Genomic DNA, 15,067 nt, shown 5'->3' with positions numbered 1-15,067 from the left:
TAGGAACTTCGGTTCTTGTGATTGGATCTTGGGAAGGCAACAATGGCAGCGCCATATATATATAGTGGTTGCTGGCTTCGGGGACGCGGTGACCCCGGCCGGCCGGCCATTGCCGGCCGAGTTGGCAGATATAGCGTGGCGGTGCGGGTGGGTATACTATATGCCGGTACTCATGGGCTGTGAGAGGCTGGTTTATAGCTACCGCCCACCTGAATTTGATCATAGCGTACACCTGCATGCCTCGCCTCAGTTGCCTGCACCTTCCAATCCTTTCGAAACCAAGTCTCACATAGAAGCATTTTTTAAAGAATAATAATAATAACTGTTGTTGTTGTTGTTGTTGTTGTTCATGAATGAATAAGTATCAACTTTTTTTTCTGCAAGGAAAAGAATTAAAAAATTACATAATTAAATGAACACACACCCCGAACTTATTGTTGGATAAATTAGCAATTTTTTGATTGATTTCGTTCATAAATAAATCATGATGATGACAATAGCAATATTAATTTCATAGCATGTACCAAGCATAGAATCAGAATATCTATGAAAATAACAAATAAGCCTAGCACATGAACCAATAATTAGGGGATGAACATATCATACTCCCTTGTGTCCTTCTTACGCCGCATATAAGATTTGTGTAAAGTCAAACTTTGTAAAGTTTGACTTTCTGATTTTATAGGAAAAAATATACCAACATTCAAAATACGGAATCAATGTCACTAGATGCATCATGAATTTAACTTTTCATATTGTATAACTTTATTATTATAGATATTGATTATTTTAATATAAAATATGGTCAAACTTCATGAAGTTCGACTTCCAACAAATTTTATATGCAAAGTTTTAGGGAGTACCCCCCCCCCCCTTAGATCATGGCAAAGCCTCGATGCCAGCGACAACGTCCTTCTTGGCGGCTTCAAAGTGTTCACCAATGATGATGTCGTGGATCACTAGTAGAAAACATGCCTTTGGTTTGAAGCATTAGTCCCGGTTGGTTTTTGAACCGGGACTAATGCTGCCACTAGTCCCGGTTCATGAGACTAGGCTTTAGTTCCGGTTTATTAGGAACCTCTAGTACCGGTTTGTGTTACCAACCGGGACTAAAGGGGTGGTGGCAGGGTTGCGTCAGGCTGGGGCACATGCGAGGGCCATTAGTCCCGCCTGGTAATACAAACCGGGACTAGAGATAGAACCGGGACTAAAAGTATCACTATAATAGTGCTTCGTCCGACCCGAACCCAAGCTCTCTGTTTTCTCCTTTCTCTCCTCTGTTCTCTTCCCTTGCTCAAGTTCATCCTAATTTCTTTCCAGATTTGTGAAGATTTGAGATACCCCATCCATCCGAGTGTTCACAAAGGTTAGCAACTTTGTCCTTTCATCTCTCATTGCTAGATTAGCTTGTGCAATGCTCTATAATTATAGTGATTTGTGGGTTTTAGTTCGCGAGTAATTATGTGGGAGTTTATTTGATTTATATGCAATCTGAGCTCAAATTAACTTCTTAGCTTACATATGTGTAAGTGTGGTTTACTTAGTGCCTTCCCTTCCCCATCCTAGCCACCGTCGATTGTCCGCACCATCTCGTCGCCGACACCACCTTGGTGATCCTCTTGTTCTTATCTTTTTTATTCCAAAAAAAATCGTATTTGTATGATTTAGATATAGTTTTCTTACCTGTATGATTGTTTGTTATACGTAGTGCCATGGTCTTGATATCCCACTAGTAGAAAATAGGACTTCGATCCATTCCTAAAATCCCATTAGTCCCGGTTCACTCACGAACCGGGACCCATGGTGGCATCGTTCCCGGTTCGTGAGGCCAGGGCACCGGCCGGGCATCGTGGGCCATTGGTCCCGGTTCGTGTCACCCCTTTGGTCCCGATTCCATACACGAAACGGGACCAATAGGCCGGCAACCGTTCGTATCCCCCTTTAGTCCCGGTTGGTGGCTCAACCCGGGACTAAGGGGTGGTGGCAACCGTTCGTCTCACCCCTTTAGTCCCGGTTCGTGGATCAACCCGGGACTAAAGATCCAAACGGTTCCTCTCCCGCGTCGTTTCCAGCAATGAAAAGCACAATCGAAGCAGAGTCTCTCGCCATTCTCTGTTCTTCTCCTCTATCGCTCTCCTCTCTTCTTCCTCTCTTCTTCCTATCTCTTCTTCCCTTCTCTTCTTCCACCATGCCAACAACTCACTTCGGGTAGGTGCTCGCACATGGCACGACCAAACTCGACGTCATATACACGAACGACAGCAGGGAGGTGCCGCATTTTCTTCGACAGTTGCAGGGATGGCTTGACGCCGCGGAGGAGCATGAGCATTTCTTGGGGCTTGATCTGGAGTACACGACCAATCAATAAGGTGTTGTCATCATCCAACTTCAAGTGAGTGTTGCTGTCTTCTCTGTATACTCGGTTTCGCTTACTCGAGGTTAAGTAATGTAATTGATGAGTTATATATGCGTGCGTAGATACCACTTTATTCTGCTATCCATTGACGTTGGCAGTGCATTAGTAACTGTCTTAGACTCGAGACGTAAAGCCGAAGAGGATTATGCGGACATGACTGCAATGCTCAAGAAGTAAGTTCAGTCAATACCGGGACCATATCGGCATGCAACTTTCGTTAATTTCCTGATATCAAGTAATCATTTTCTTTGCCTAACAGGGTTTGGAAGAAGTTCGCCATTAAGGTTTCCGGTCTAGACAAAGAGTTGCGATCTACGCACCCCAAAGTAATTAGTACTAGCTAGTTCAGCGCATCTCTAATTGATTCAAATTTTCATCAATATATCATTACTATACTTGCTTATCAGTTTGATTGAACTCTATTCTCGTAAAGTGTATGTACCAGAAAGAAGGGACTGTTTTATGTGGATATTACATATGCGAGTTCATTCGCCACTCGACCTCTGAGCGGGGATTCTCTAAGAAACTATTTGAAGTACGTAAATAATATTCACAATTTTATTTTATATATTATCATCATCTGTGTTGAGTATTATTCATATATATATATATATATATATATATATATATATATATATATATATATATATATATATATGCATGTATTGACCCCTTCTTTAAATTAGATCTGGAAGATGCAGGATGAACTCCAACCATATGGTCGCATACGAGCAATTCAAGAGGAATTGACGACATTCTTTCTTGACCACGTCATACCTAAACACGGAGAATATCATTCAAATTTGTGATTGGATCTTAATTATATGATGTTAGGGATTGTAAAAGATGTTAGGGATTGTAAATGGTTCTTTCATTTTCTTATTAACTAGCGTCAAGTTCTTTCTATATGTAAGTAGCTAGCGTCGACCAAGCACGGAGAAAGAGAGGACACTTCTCTCTATTAGCTAGCTAACACAATATGAAACCACTAAATTAACCCTCCAAAACCCCCACCCTCCATTAAAAAAAACAGAAACCCCAGCTCCGGCCAGATGCTGACGCGTGGATGCCATTTGGTCCCAGTTGGTGTGACCAACCGGGACTAAAGTTCCTCCTGCCTGGGCTCCCTGCAGCAGCCACTTGGAGCTCCTTTGGGCCCGGTTCGTAAGCCAGCCGGGACTAAAGTTTTGGGCCTTTAGTCCCGACCCTTTAGTCCCGGTTCCAGAACCGGGGCTAATGGGCCTCTGGATCCGGGATAAATGGGCCATTTTCTACTAGTGTCCGCCCCCGTCGGCCCTCGTTCGATTTATGATTCGGATGTGGTATATTCTCTTTTATAACTATTCGTTGCATTTCTTGTTTATATGAAAATTATGCCCATCAAGTTGACATAGATATTTTTATCTAGGAGGTATGTGAAGCGGAAATTGCAACCGACCCTCTTGTCGAGAAGTTAAATTTAGTTGAAAAAGAAAATGAGTATTTGAAAGAAAAATTGAAAAGAATTGAAGATGAGAAGATGAAATTGGAGTTGTATGTTGCCGATGTCGTCGACGATCACAAGGTCAAGATCGATGCAATGCGCTTGAAGATTAGAAAGATTATAAAATATGTCGTTAATAGAGAGGCTTGGTATTACTATGTTATTGGATCAATTGTTACCTTAGTTGCGATATTGATCGCATTTGTTGTTGCATTTAAATGCTTTAGCTAGAAATTCTTGTATTTTGTTTTATGAGAATAAGTGTGTATGAACTTTGCGTGTGAACTTTTATTAATTTGGTCTTTTCGGTCTTGTGTAATGAAGATGAACCGACAATGGATGTACGATGCCCGACGCTCTCCTAGTTCATTGATGGCTTGCAGAGTTTTCTGCGTGTGACTGAGGCAGACCAGCGGGATGGTTTTATGTGTTGTCCATGTGTTGTCTTTAAGAAGGATAAAACTTACTCTAAGTCAAGAGTCATTCACGTCCACCTATTATGCCTGGTTTCATGTCCAGCTATAACTGTTGGACCAAGCATGGAGAAAGAGGGGTTCCAATGGAAGAGAATGAAGAAGAATAGGATGATGACGGCTATCCTTTGTTCCCTGAATACGATGATACTACAATGGGGGGAAGAATCCGAAGTAGAGGCACCGGATCAGACCGTTGATGATCTTTGTCAGGCCATTGCAGATGCAAAGAGAAACTGCGGAATTGAAAAGGAGAAGCTGAAATTGGAGCGCATGTTAGAGGATCACAAGAAATTATTGTACCCAAGTTGCAAAGATGACATGAAGAAGCTGGGTACCACACTGGAATTGCTGCAATGGAAGGCAGAGAATGGTGTATCTGACAAGGGTTTTGAAAAGTTGCTGAAAATGTCAAAGAATATGCTTCCAGAGGACAATGAATTGCCCGGCAATACGTACAAAGCAAAGAAGACTATCTGCCCTCTAGGATTAGAAGTGGAGAAGATACATGCATGCCCTCATGACTGCATCCTCTACCGTGGTGAGGAGTACGAGAATTTGAATGCATGCCCGGTATGCGGTGCGTTGCGCTATAAGATCGTCCGCGATGACCCTAGTGATGATGTTGAGGGCCAGCGCCCCAGGAAGAGGATTCCTGCCAAGGTGATGTGGTATGCTCCTATAATACCACGCTTTAAACGTTTGTTCCAAAACAAAGAGCATGACAAGTTGATGCGATGGCACAAAGACGAACGTAAGAAAGACTGGGAGTTCAGAGTACCCGCTGATGGGTCGCAGTGGAGGAAAATTGAGAGAGAGAGTTGCTGGACTTTGCAGATGATGCAAGGAACTGTTGGTTTGGTTTAAGTGCAGATGGCACTAATCCTTTTCAGGAGCAGAGCATCAATCATAGCACATGGCTCACGACTCTATGTATCTATAACCTTCCTCCTTGCTTGTGCATGAAGCGGAAGTTCATTATTGATGCCAGTGCTCATCCAAGGCCCCAAGCAACCCGACAAAAACATTGATGTGTACCTAAGGCCATTAGTTGAAGAACTTCTACAACTGTGGGATATCCAAGGTGTACATGTGTGGGATGAGCACAAACAACAGGAATTTGACATACGAGCGTTGCTCTTTGTAACCATCAATGACTGGCCTGCTCTATGTAACCTTTCAGGACAGACAAACAAGGGATACCACACATGCACACACTGTTTAGATGATACCGAAAGTATATACTTGGATAAATGTAAGAATAATGTGTACCTAGGACATCGTCGGTTTCTTCCGATTAAGCATCTCTTAAGAAAAGAAGGCAAGCATTTCAAAGGTGAGGCAGATCACCGAAAGAAGCCTGATCACCGTACTGGTGATCATATACTTCATATGGTCAAGGATTTAAAAGTAATTTTTAGAAAGGGTCCTGACAGACAATCGGTTCCGAGTGACGTTGACGGACACACACCCATGTGGAAGAAGAAATCTATATTTTGGGACCTACCTTATTGGAAAGTCCTAGAGGTCCGCTTTGCAATAGACGTGATGCACGTGACGAAGAACCTTTGCATGAACCTGCTAGGCTTCTTGGGCATGTATGGGAATACAAAAGATACACCGGAGGCACGGGAGGACCAGCAACGTATGCACACAAAAGACGTCATGCATCCAAAGGAGTATGAAGGTCCTGCAAGCTACGGTCTTACCAAAGAAGAGAAGGGAGTCTTCTTTGAATGCCAGTGCAGTATGAAGGTCCCCTCTGGCTACTCGTCGAATATAAAGGGAATAATAAATATGGTAGAGAAAAATTCGAGAACCTAAATTCTCATGACTGCCACGTGATTATGACGCAATTGCTTACGGTTGCATTGAGGGGGCTTCTACCGGAAAATGTCCGATCATCCGTTGTGAAGCTGTGTGCATTCCTCAATGCAATTTCTCAGAAGGTAATCGATCCAGAAATCCTACCAATATTACAGAATGATTTGGTGCAATGTCTTGTCAGTTTCAAGTTGGTGTTCCCACCATCCCTCTTCAGTATCATGACGCACGTCCTAGTTTACCTAGTCGAAGAGATTGCCATTTTGGCCCTGTATTTCTACACAATATGTTCCCCTTCGAGAGGTTCATGGGAGTCTTAAAGAAATATGTTCACAACCGTGCTAGGCCAGAAGGAAGCATCTCCAAGGGCCATGAAACAAAGGAGGTCATTGAGTTTTGTGTTGACTTTATTCCTAATCTTAAGGCGATTGGTCTTCCTGAATCGCGGCATGAGGGCAGACTGGGTGGAAAAGGCACGTTAGGAAAGGATTCAATAATATGTAGGGACATACATTCTTGGGCGCAAGCACACTACACAGTTCTACAAAATTCCACCTCGGTGGCTCCGTATATCAAGGAACACATGGATATTGTATGATCCAAGAACCCGGAGTAGTCTGATCCGTGGATCAAACGTACACACATGGCATCATTCGGCGGTTGGTTGCAAACACGTCTCATGCATGACTCTGAAGTTGGAGATGACCTGTACTTGTTGGCCAAGTCACCATCTTCGACTATATTGACTTTCAAAGGGTACAAGATAAATAGGAATACATTTTACACGTTCGACCAAGATAAAAAGAGCACCAACCAAAACAGTGGTGTGTGCTCTGATGCAGCAAACACCAACAATAGGCCAAAGGACACATATTATGGTTACATAGAGGAGATATGGGAACTTGAATATGGAAACAATTTGAAGGTCCCTTTGTTTCGGTGCAAATGGGTCAATCTGAAAGGAGGCGGGGTAAAGAAAGACCCGGGGTACGGAATGGCAACAGTGGATCTCAACAATCTTGGGTACACAGATGAACCATTCATCCTAGCCAATGATGTGGCACATGTTTTCTATGTGAAGGACATGTCTACCAAGCCGAGAAAAAGAAAAGATATGGAAGCGAATACATCATACGATGAGCCAAAATGCCACATAGTTCATTTAGGGAAAAGAAACATCGTGGGAGTGGAGAAAAAGACAAACATGTCACAAGGTTATGAAAAGTTCCATGAAATTCCTCCCTTCAGAGTGAAAAGTGACCCAAGCATCATGTGAAATGATGAAGATTGTCTATGGTTACGGTGCAAAGGGACACACGCAAAGAAAAAAAATTGTACCCCAACATCCCAATCTCGGATGTGATCGGCTTCCACCGTCATCACTTTCTTCTTAGTGAGTTTCTGGCTTTTCTTGAAAGTCCCACTTCGGAAAAATCGAGGGAATCTTTGTGTAAGAGTTAGGGTATAAATATGTGTGTGTGTTTTGGCATTTTAAACGCGAAGAAACATTACGTAGCTAGGAGTTAATCAGTGCAATTATGTGCATTTCGAAGTATCACGGTTTTGGACGAATACTCATCTCTTACAAAGGCATTTCATTTTTTAAACTTATTTCAACTCCACACATTTTGTGCGCTCAATATGCATCATTCAAAGCCAATTCATCAATTTTCAACCCTTTCTCACCTCATTTGCTATTTTTCATGCATTTAATGATTTTTTGAGCTAAATGACCCTGAAATTGAAAAGCGCTACAAATGAACTCTGAAAAGGCTGAAACTTGGCATGGTATCATCATTTCACCCACGTAGCATGTGCTAAAAAGTTGGGAGGGTTACGACAAAACTGGATGCACTTCGTGTACAAACTAGACAATCTATTTTGAAGTATTAGGGTTTCGGCCGAATACTCATCTGATACAAAGGCATTTCATCTTTTTTAAATTATTTCAACTGCAGACTTTTTGTGCGCTCAGTATGCGTCATTCAAAGCCACGTTATCCATTTTCAACCCTTTCTCACCTCATCTGCTATTTTCCATGCATTTAATGATTTTTTGAGCTAAACGACCCTGAAATTGAAAAGCGCTACAAATGAAATCTGAAAAGGCTGAAACTTGGCATGGTATCATCATTTCACCCACATAGCATGTGCTAAAAAGTTGGGAGGGTTACAGCAAAAACTGGATGCACTTCGTGTACAAACTGGACAATCTCTTTCGAAGTATGAGGGTTTCGAACGAATACTCTTCTCTTACAAAGGCATTTCATTTTTTTAACTTATTTCAAGTCTAGACTTTTTGTGCGCTCAATATGCATCATGTAAAGCCACGTCATCAATTTTCAACCCTTTCTCACCTCATTTGCTATTTTTCATGCATTTAATGATTTTTGAGCTAAATGACCCTGAAATTGAAAAGGGCTACAAATGAACTGTGGAAGGGCTGAAACTTGGCATGGTATCATCATTTCATCCACATAACATGTGCTAAAAAGTTTGGAGGGTTACGAAAAAACTGGATGCACTTCGTGTACAAACTAGATAATATTTTTCAAAGTATCAGGTTTTCGGATGAATAATCATCTCTTACAAAGGCATTTCATTTTTAAAACTTATTTCAACTCTAGACTTTTTTGCGCTCAATATGCATCATTCAAAGCCACGTCATCAATTTCCAACCCCTTCTCACCTTATTTGCTATTTTCATGCATATACTGTTTTTTGAGCTAAATGACTCTGAAATTGAAAAGCGCTACAAATGAAGTCTGAAAAGGCTGAACTTGGCAGGATATCATTATTTCACCCACATAACATGTGCTAAAAGGTTAGGAGGGTTATGACAAAAACTAGATGCACTTCGTGTACAAACTGGATAATCTCCTTCGAAGTATGAGGGTTTCGGACGAATCCTTATCTCTTACAAAGACATTTCATTTTTTAACACTTATGTGAACTCCAGACTTTTTTTGTGCTCAATATGCATCATTCAAAGCCACTTCATCAATTTTCAACACTTTCTCACCTCATTTGCTATTTTTCATACATTTAATTATTTTTTGAACTAAATGACCCTGAAATTGAAAAGCGCTACAAATGAATTTTGAAAAGGCTGAAACTTTGCATGGTATCATCATTTCATCCACATAGCATGTGCTAAAAAGTTGGGAGGGTTACACCAAAAATTGGATGCACTTCATGTACAAACTAGACAATCTCTTTCGAAGTATGAATGTTTTGGATGAATACTCATCTCTTGCAACGACATTTCATTTTAAAATAACCTAAAAATTACCAAATTTAATATAATGATAAAACACACTAATATTAAACATCGTAAAAGCAAATGACTAAAAATCTATTTTTTAAGTAAAGTTATTCACAAACTAGTGATTCACACAAATTAAAAAAAAATCAACTTTAAACTATGTAAATTTGAAAATTACTAGCACTAAGAGAAATTTTGTAGTTTTTTTGACCTAAAGCAAAAAGATTCATTTAAAAACTATAAATAGTCTAACAATTATTTCAAATTTAAAAATAGAAACTCTCCTGTTTAGAAAAAAATAGACCTTTAGTCCCGGTTGGAGCCACCAACCGGGACTAAAGGTCCCTTCCCGCGCGGAATTTGGAGCGCCAAAAATAGACCTTTAGTACCGGTTGGTGGCTACAACTGGGACTAAAGGTGCCTGCCAGTGGCCTAGGCGCCCCACCTTTAGTCCCGGCTAGAGCCACCAACCGGGACTAAAGGGTCTTTAGTCCCGGTTCGTGGCTCCAACCGGGACTAAATATCTCTACATATAATCTGCGCCAGTTTTCGGCCCCGATCTCTCCCATTCGACCCCCCCGACGCCGACGCCTTGTCCCGAAGCCGCCAGGCTGCCAGAGCTCTCTGCCATCACGAAGCCGTCCTCGTCGTCGCCGCCCCCCGACACTGCCCGCCCGCACCTCCTCCATGAGCCCCTCTTGCCCGCCGACGAGCCCCTGCCGCACCCCGACCCTCCTCCCATGGTGAGCTCCACCGGCCTCTCCTTCCCTCCTCGATATGTTCGCTTAGGCCCCTCGCCGTGCCCGAGCACGACGACGTCATGTCCGTCGGCCTGCCCGAGCACGGCGGCGCGGCGCGGCGCCATGACCCACGGCCACGTCCGAGATTTTTTTTTGAAATTATTCATATATGTTCAATTCTGTTTATAGATGTTTTGAAATTGTTCATAGATGTTTTTAAATTGTTGCCATGGTTAGGTAGTACGATGATAACTTACTTCTTTAGATATAGTGTCATAGTTGTTGTTTACGCATTTACAAACATGTTCCATGAATTTTAAGTTAAATTACCACATTAAAACATGTAGGATGATAACTTACTTCTTTAGATATATGTTCCATGTTCTTTTTATAGAGTGTCCCACCCTACCCCTCACAAATATGTCATGCAAGATATACTTGTCGGCAAGTATAGAAGAACTCATTTGTGTTACCATGCATATAATAAGTTTACATGGTTAGAAGAAAATATGTACGACGATAACTTACTTCTTTAGATATATATATGATATTTCACCCTAAGATTAAATAGTAGGAATCTAAATAGTTGTAGAATTTATTCTTGACGTCGATGATGCCCGGCCCGCATCCTCGTCGTCGACTCGGTGACGACAACCTGCTTGAGAGGCACCATGTCTGGGAGTGGGCTCTGCCGGGCTGACACCAGGAGGTGCTACCTTCCATATGGCTATGCTCGTGCCGGGGTGGATGAAGTGATGCTGGTATATCAGTCACTAGAGCTTGACATTCCTGGAGGTGAAGGGCAACAGACACTGGAAGAAGTATTACGTGGTCTCTGTTTTTGAAGAAAGGACTACATCATCTTTCCAAGGTCACCGACTCCTCCTTCAAGTCCGTCGCGTCAGCCGACTCCACCCCACCACCCCGACACGAAGCACATCTCTAGTCCGCCACCACGTCAGCTGACTCCATCCCACCCTGATATGGAGCCCAGCGCGAGTCCGCCATCGCGTCAGCCGACTGCACCCCGCGACCCCGAGACGGAGCGTAGGGCGAGTACGCGGTCATTTTGTTTTCTGATGAGGAACCAAAGTCCAAAGCGGAAGAGATCACCAAGGAAGAAACCCTCCCCTCCTACCAAAAACAAGTTGGCTTACGAGAAGACCACAGAGGAAAGAGATGCCAAAGTGTGTGAAGAATTGAAGGCCCATTTTGGACCAAAACCACCCCCACCGCCAAAGGTGATAGTACCTCTAGAAACCGTACGACGCGTTGTGGACAATCTTGCTAATCCACCTCCAGAGAGAAGTCGATCAGACTATGAACACTCTATTTGCAAGGCATATCATAAACAACGGAAGAATGACTCGAGCGGTAGTGAGAAAAGCAGGAAAACCGTTCCCCAGCTGGGAGAACAGGCAATGCAATTGATCCCATCGCTCAAGGTGAGTACGGAGGGAATCGACGATGCTGCTTTTAGAAAGATAGCTAGAGAGTCCGGTGTGATTGTTGAACAACTCATGGGCATGATGGACGACGAGCAAATGCCTAGGGTGACACAGGATCAACTAGCATGGAAATTTGTCCCCGGGAAACCTCTGGTCAGGCCTGAGGAGGTTCGGCAGCTACCAACACAAATGTACAAATTGCATACCTGGTACATGAAGGAAGTAAAACTCAGGTGAGAGAGCCTCATGGTGAAAGTCAAGTCAGAGCATTACTTCAATGCAAAAGATTTGTGGATTGAAAATGAAGAATTGTTTCAGTTATACAATCCAGACGCACTCGACAAATCTCTCGTTGGTTGCTATTGTCTATAAGTGATTTCTTTCTGTAGTTTAAGTCTCTAGCTCATCAGCTCGTTCATTTGCCTCTAATTATCCTCACTATATTCTTTTGTGTGGTGTTATGCATAATGAAGATGTTTGAAATAAAAAGAGATGGAGTCTTTGGCATTGGCTTCATTGACCCAAATACCATTTGTGATGTAACGTTAAAAAAGCACAAAGATGAAACAGAGGAGAACTTGTATAGGTTTTTGGAGGCACTAAATACCCAACCAGAAATAATATTTCCTTAGAACTTCAGGTGAGTGTTACTATCTTGTACTATAAATTCTATTTTTCTTACTCGATGGTAAGTGTATGTAGTTACTTGATGAGTTATGCATGCCCGTTTATACAACACAGTTTCCATTGGATCCTGCTAATCATTAGTGTCGACGAGGAAAAAGTTGAAGTACTCGACTCACTAAAAAAAGATGATAAAGAGTACATGGACCTGAAGTTGATGCTCGACACGTAATTTCAATCATTATCGCACTATGTCGGCCTTTTTTGTTCATTTCCTGATATCAAGTAATCAATGACTCCTTTATTCTTTTTCTTTGTCGGGCAGGGTTTGGAGAAGGTTCATCCAGGAGATTCAGGGTGAATGGAAACCAAAGCTGAGATGGACACGACCCAGGGTAATTAAGTAGTACTAGCTACGTCCGCTCATCTCTTTAGTTCTAGTTTCAATATCATTATCATGCTTGATTATTATCTGACTGTATTCTATTCTCGTAAAGTGGTGCATGCGGCGGGAATAGGGAACTAATCTGTGTGCATACTATGTTTGCGAGAACATTCGCTTTATGACCGAACGACACCCAGATGCAAGAACTCTTTGGGTACGTAAACACTATTCACATTTTTTTTATCATGGTCTATTATATATACACCCAACTAATATATTCATATTGGTCTCCTTCTTTAAAGATGTCGGAGATGTGGCAGAGGCTCCTACGAAAGGACCGCATACGAGCACTTCAAGAGAAAATAGCAGGATTTTTGCTTGAGCAGGTCATAGATACCAAGGAAGAATACCACTTCACCAATTAATGCAAGCATGTAATGCTCAGCAGGTTGTAGGAGAAATTGTATATACCAAATTGTATATATATATATAGAAACTCTATTCATCATCCAGGGTGCAAAATAAATTATTCCTCACTCGAGGTAATTTTACGACCATTTCATAAATAAATTAAATTTGAAATGCAAATAGATACATTTATATTGATTAACTACAGAAAATTTTCCATAAGAAAACAAAAATATAGATCATAAGACCACAAAAATTTACACTATGTTTTTATGTTTGTAATTTTACGTGACATAAAATATTTTTTACGGTGACTATGTATTTTTTTACGGTCTCTTTTTACGTATGAGATAAGATTAAAATTTAAGAAACGTAAAATTACGGTGTATTAATGTGAAAATAGAGGGAGGTGGAGAATAACTATTCCTCATCCAGGGTGACGAATAGCACGACCCGGGTCGCGCTATTCGTCACTCTCGGTGAGGAATAATTATTCTTCACCCACTCTATTTTAACATCAATGCATCATAATTTTACGTTCCTTAATTTTTTTTACTTATTCCATACGTAAAAACAGACCGTAAGAAAAATATATAATCACCGTAAAAAATATTTTTGTTACGCAAAATTACAAACGTAAAAACATAGTGTAAAAGATACATAAAATGCATATTTTCTTGTCTTACAACCTATATTTTTAATTTTTTTATGCCAAATTTTACATAGTGGGTCAATATGAATGTAACTATTTGTATTTTAAATGTAATCTATTTATGAAAAACTCGTAAGATTACCTCGGGTGAAGAATAACCTATTCTGCATCCTGGATGATGAATAAAGTATATATATATATATATATATATATATATATATATATGACAAATTTTATCTACCACTCGTGGTAGTTACCACCACTTGCGTTTTGTATTTTGTATGTAGTATCTATCAAATCGAAGAGTATGTATGTGTAGTATGTAGTATATAATCATGTTTAGGTAGTATTTTTTTTGTAGTATGTGTCATATTTTGTGTATGCTCTTTTTTACATACAAATATATACGTATTTCACAAATATAATAAAAACTATGGGTCAACTTGTAATTTTTCCATGTAACTCACTTTAAAAATCTTATATATATATATAAACATAATTAAAATGATAAATTAATATATATACTACCGCATTATAGTATATGAAACATGTGGGGTAACTATCCGTGGGTGGTAGGATGTATTTTTCATATATATATATATATATATATATATATATATATATTGATCACTCAGGTGCAGAATAAATTATTCTCACCCGAGGTGTCGGGACCCCGATCCTAAGTCATAGGAATCCAGCCTGTAACACATCGCATCTCTTTGCGGTCTCACGCACGGTTAACCTCACGGCTGCAGCCTTACCTTAGCCGGGACCGTTTGCGCCTTTTGACTCGCGTATGCAATTGTGCCGCTAGCAATCCAATGACAAAGAACCCGGATCGACATGTCTAGTCATAAACCAAAGTGTCAGTTCCGCACACGGACATGCATACATGACACAGCAAAACAGGTGTCGGTCAGAAGCGAATGTAGACGAGTCGTAGCAAGCTACAAGGACTCCATTACATCGCGTCACATTTCCCCAAAGGGGACAGACACAACAGCTAAGAAGGACACACACCGGTCAACCAATGTGTCCGGAGCAGTAGCGAGCTACCATGGCTCGTTGGATCACAAAGGGGCATTTCCCTGTAAGGAATGCTACTAAAGTCTACGGCTAGGTAATCGAACCCCATACATATCAAGTACGACACACGTACGCATGGCATACCGCTATGTATAGATACATCGATGGCATCACAACATAACCATAAACATACAAGCTTTATTTAAAAGGCTCGGAAGAGCCTCACACATAATATTACACAGTAGGGGTCTCACTACCCATCATAACAGTCATTCAAGTTACAAGTCAGCGGAAGTAGATAAGCTGTCTGAGTACAGACATATG

The sequence above is a fragment of the Hordeum vulgare genome, chromosome 7H (assembly GCF_904849725.1).
Source record: "Hordeum vulgare subsp. vulgare chromosome 7H, MorexV3_pseudomolecules_assembly, whole genome shotgun sequence".
Taxonomy (NCBI): domain Eukaryota; kingdom Viridiplantae; phylum Streptophyta; class Magnoliopsida; order Poales; family Poaceae; genus Hordeum; species Hordeum vulgare.
The sequence above is the reverse complement of the archived record's forward strand: the minus strand, read 5'-3'. Positions refer to the sequence as shown.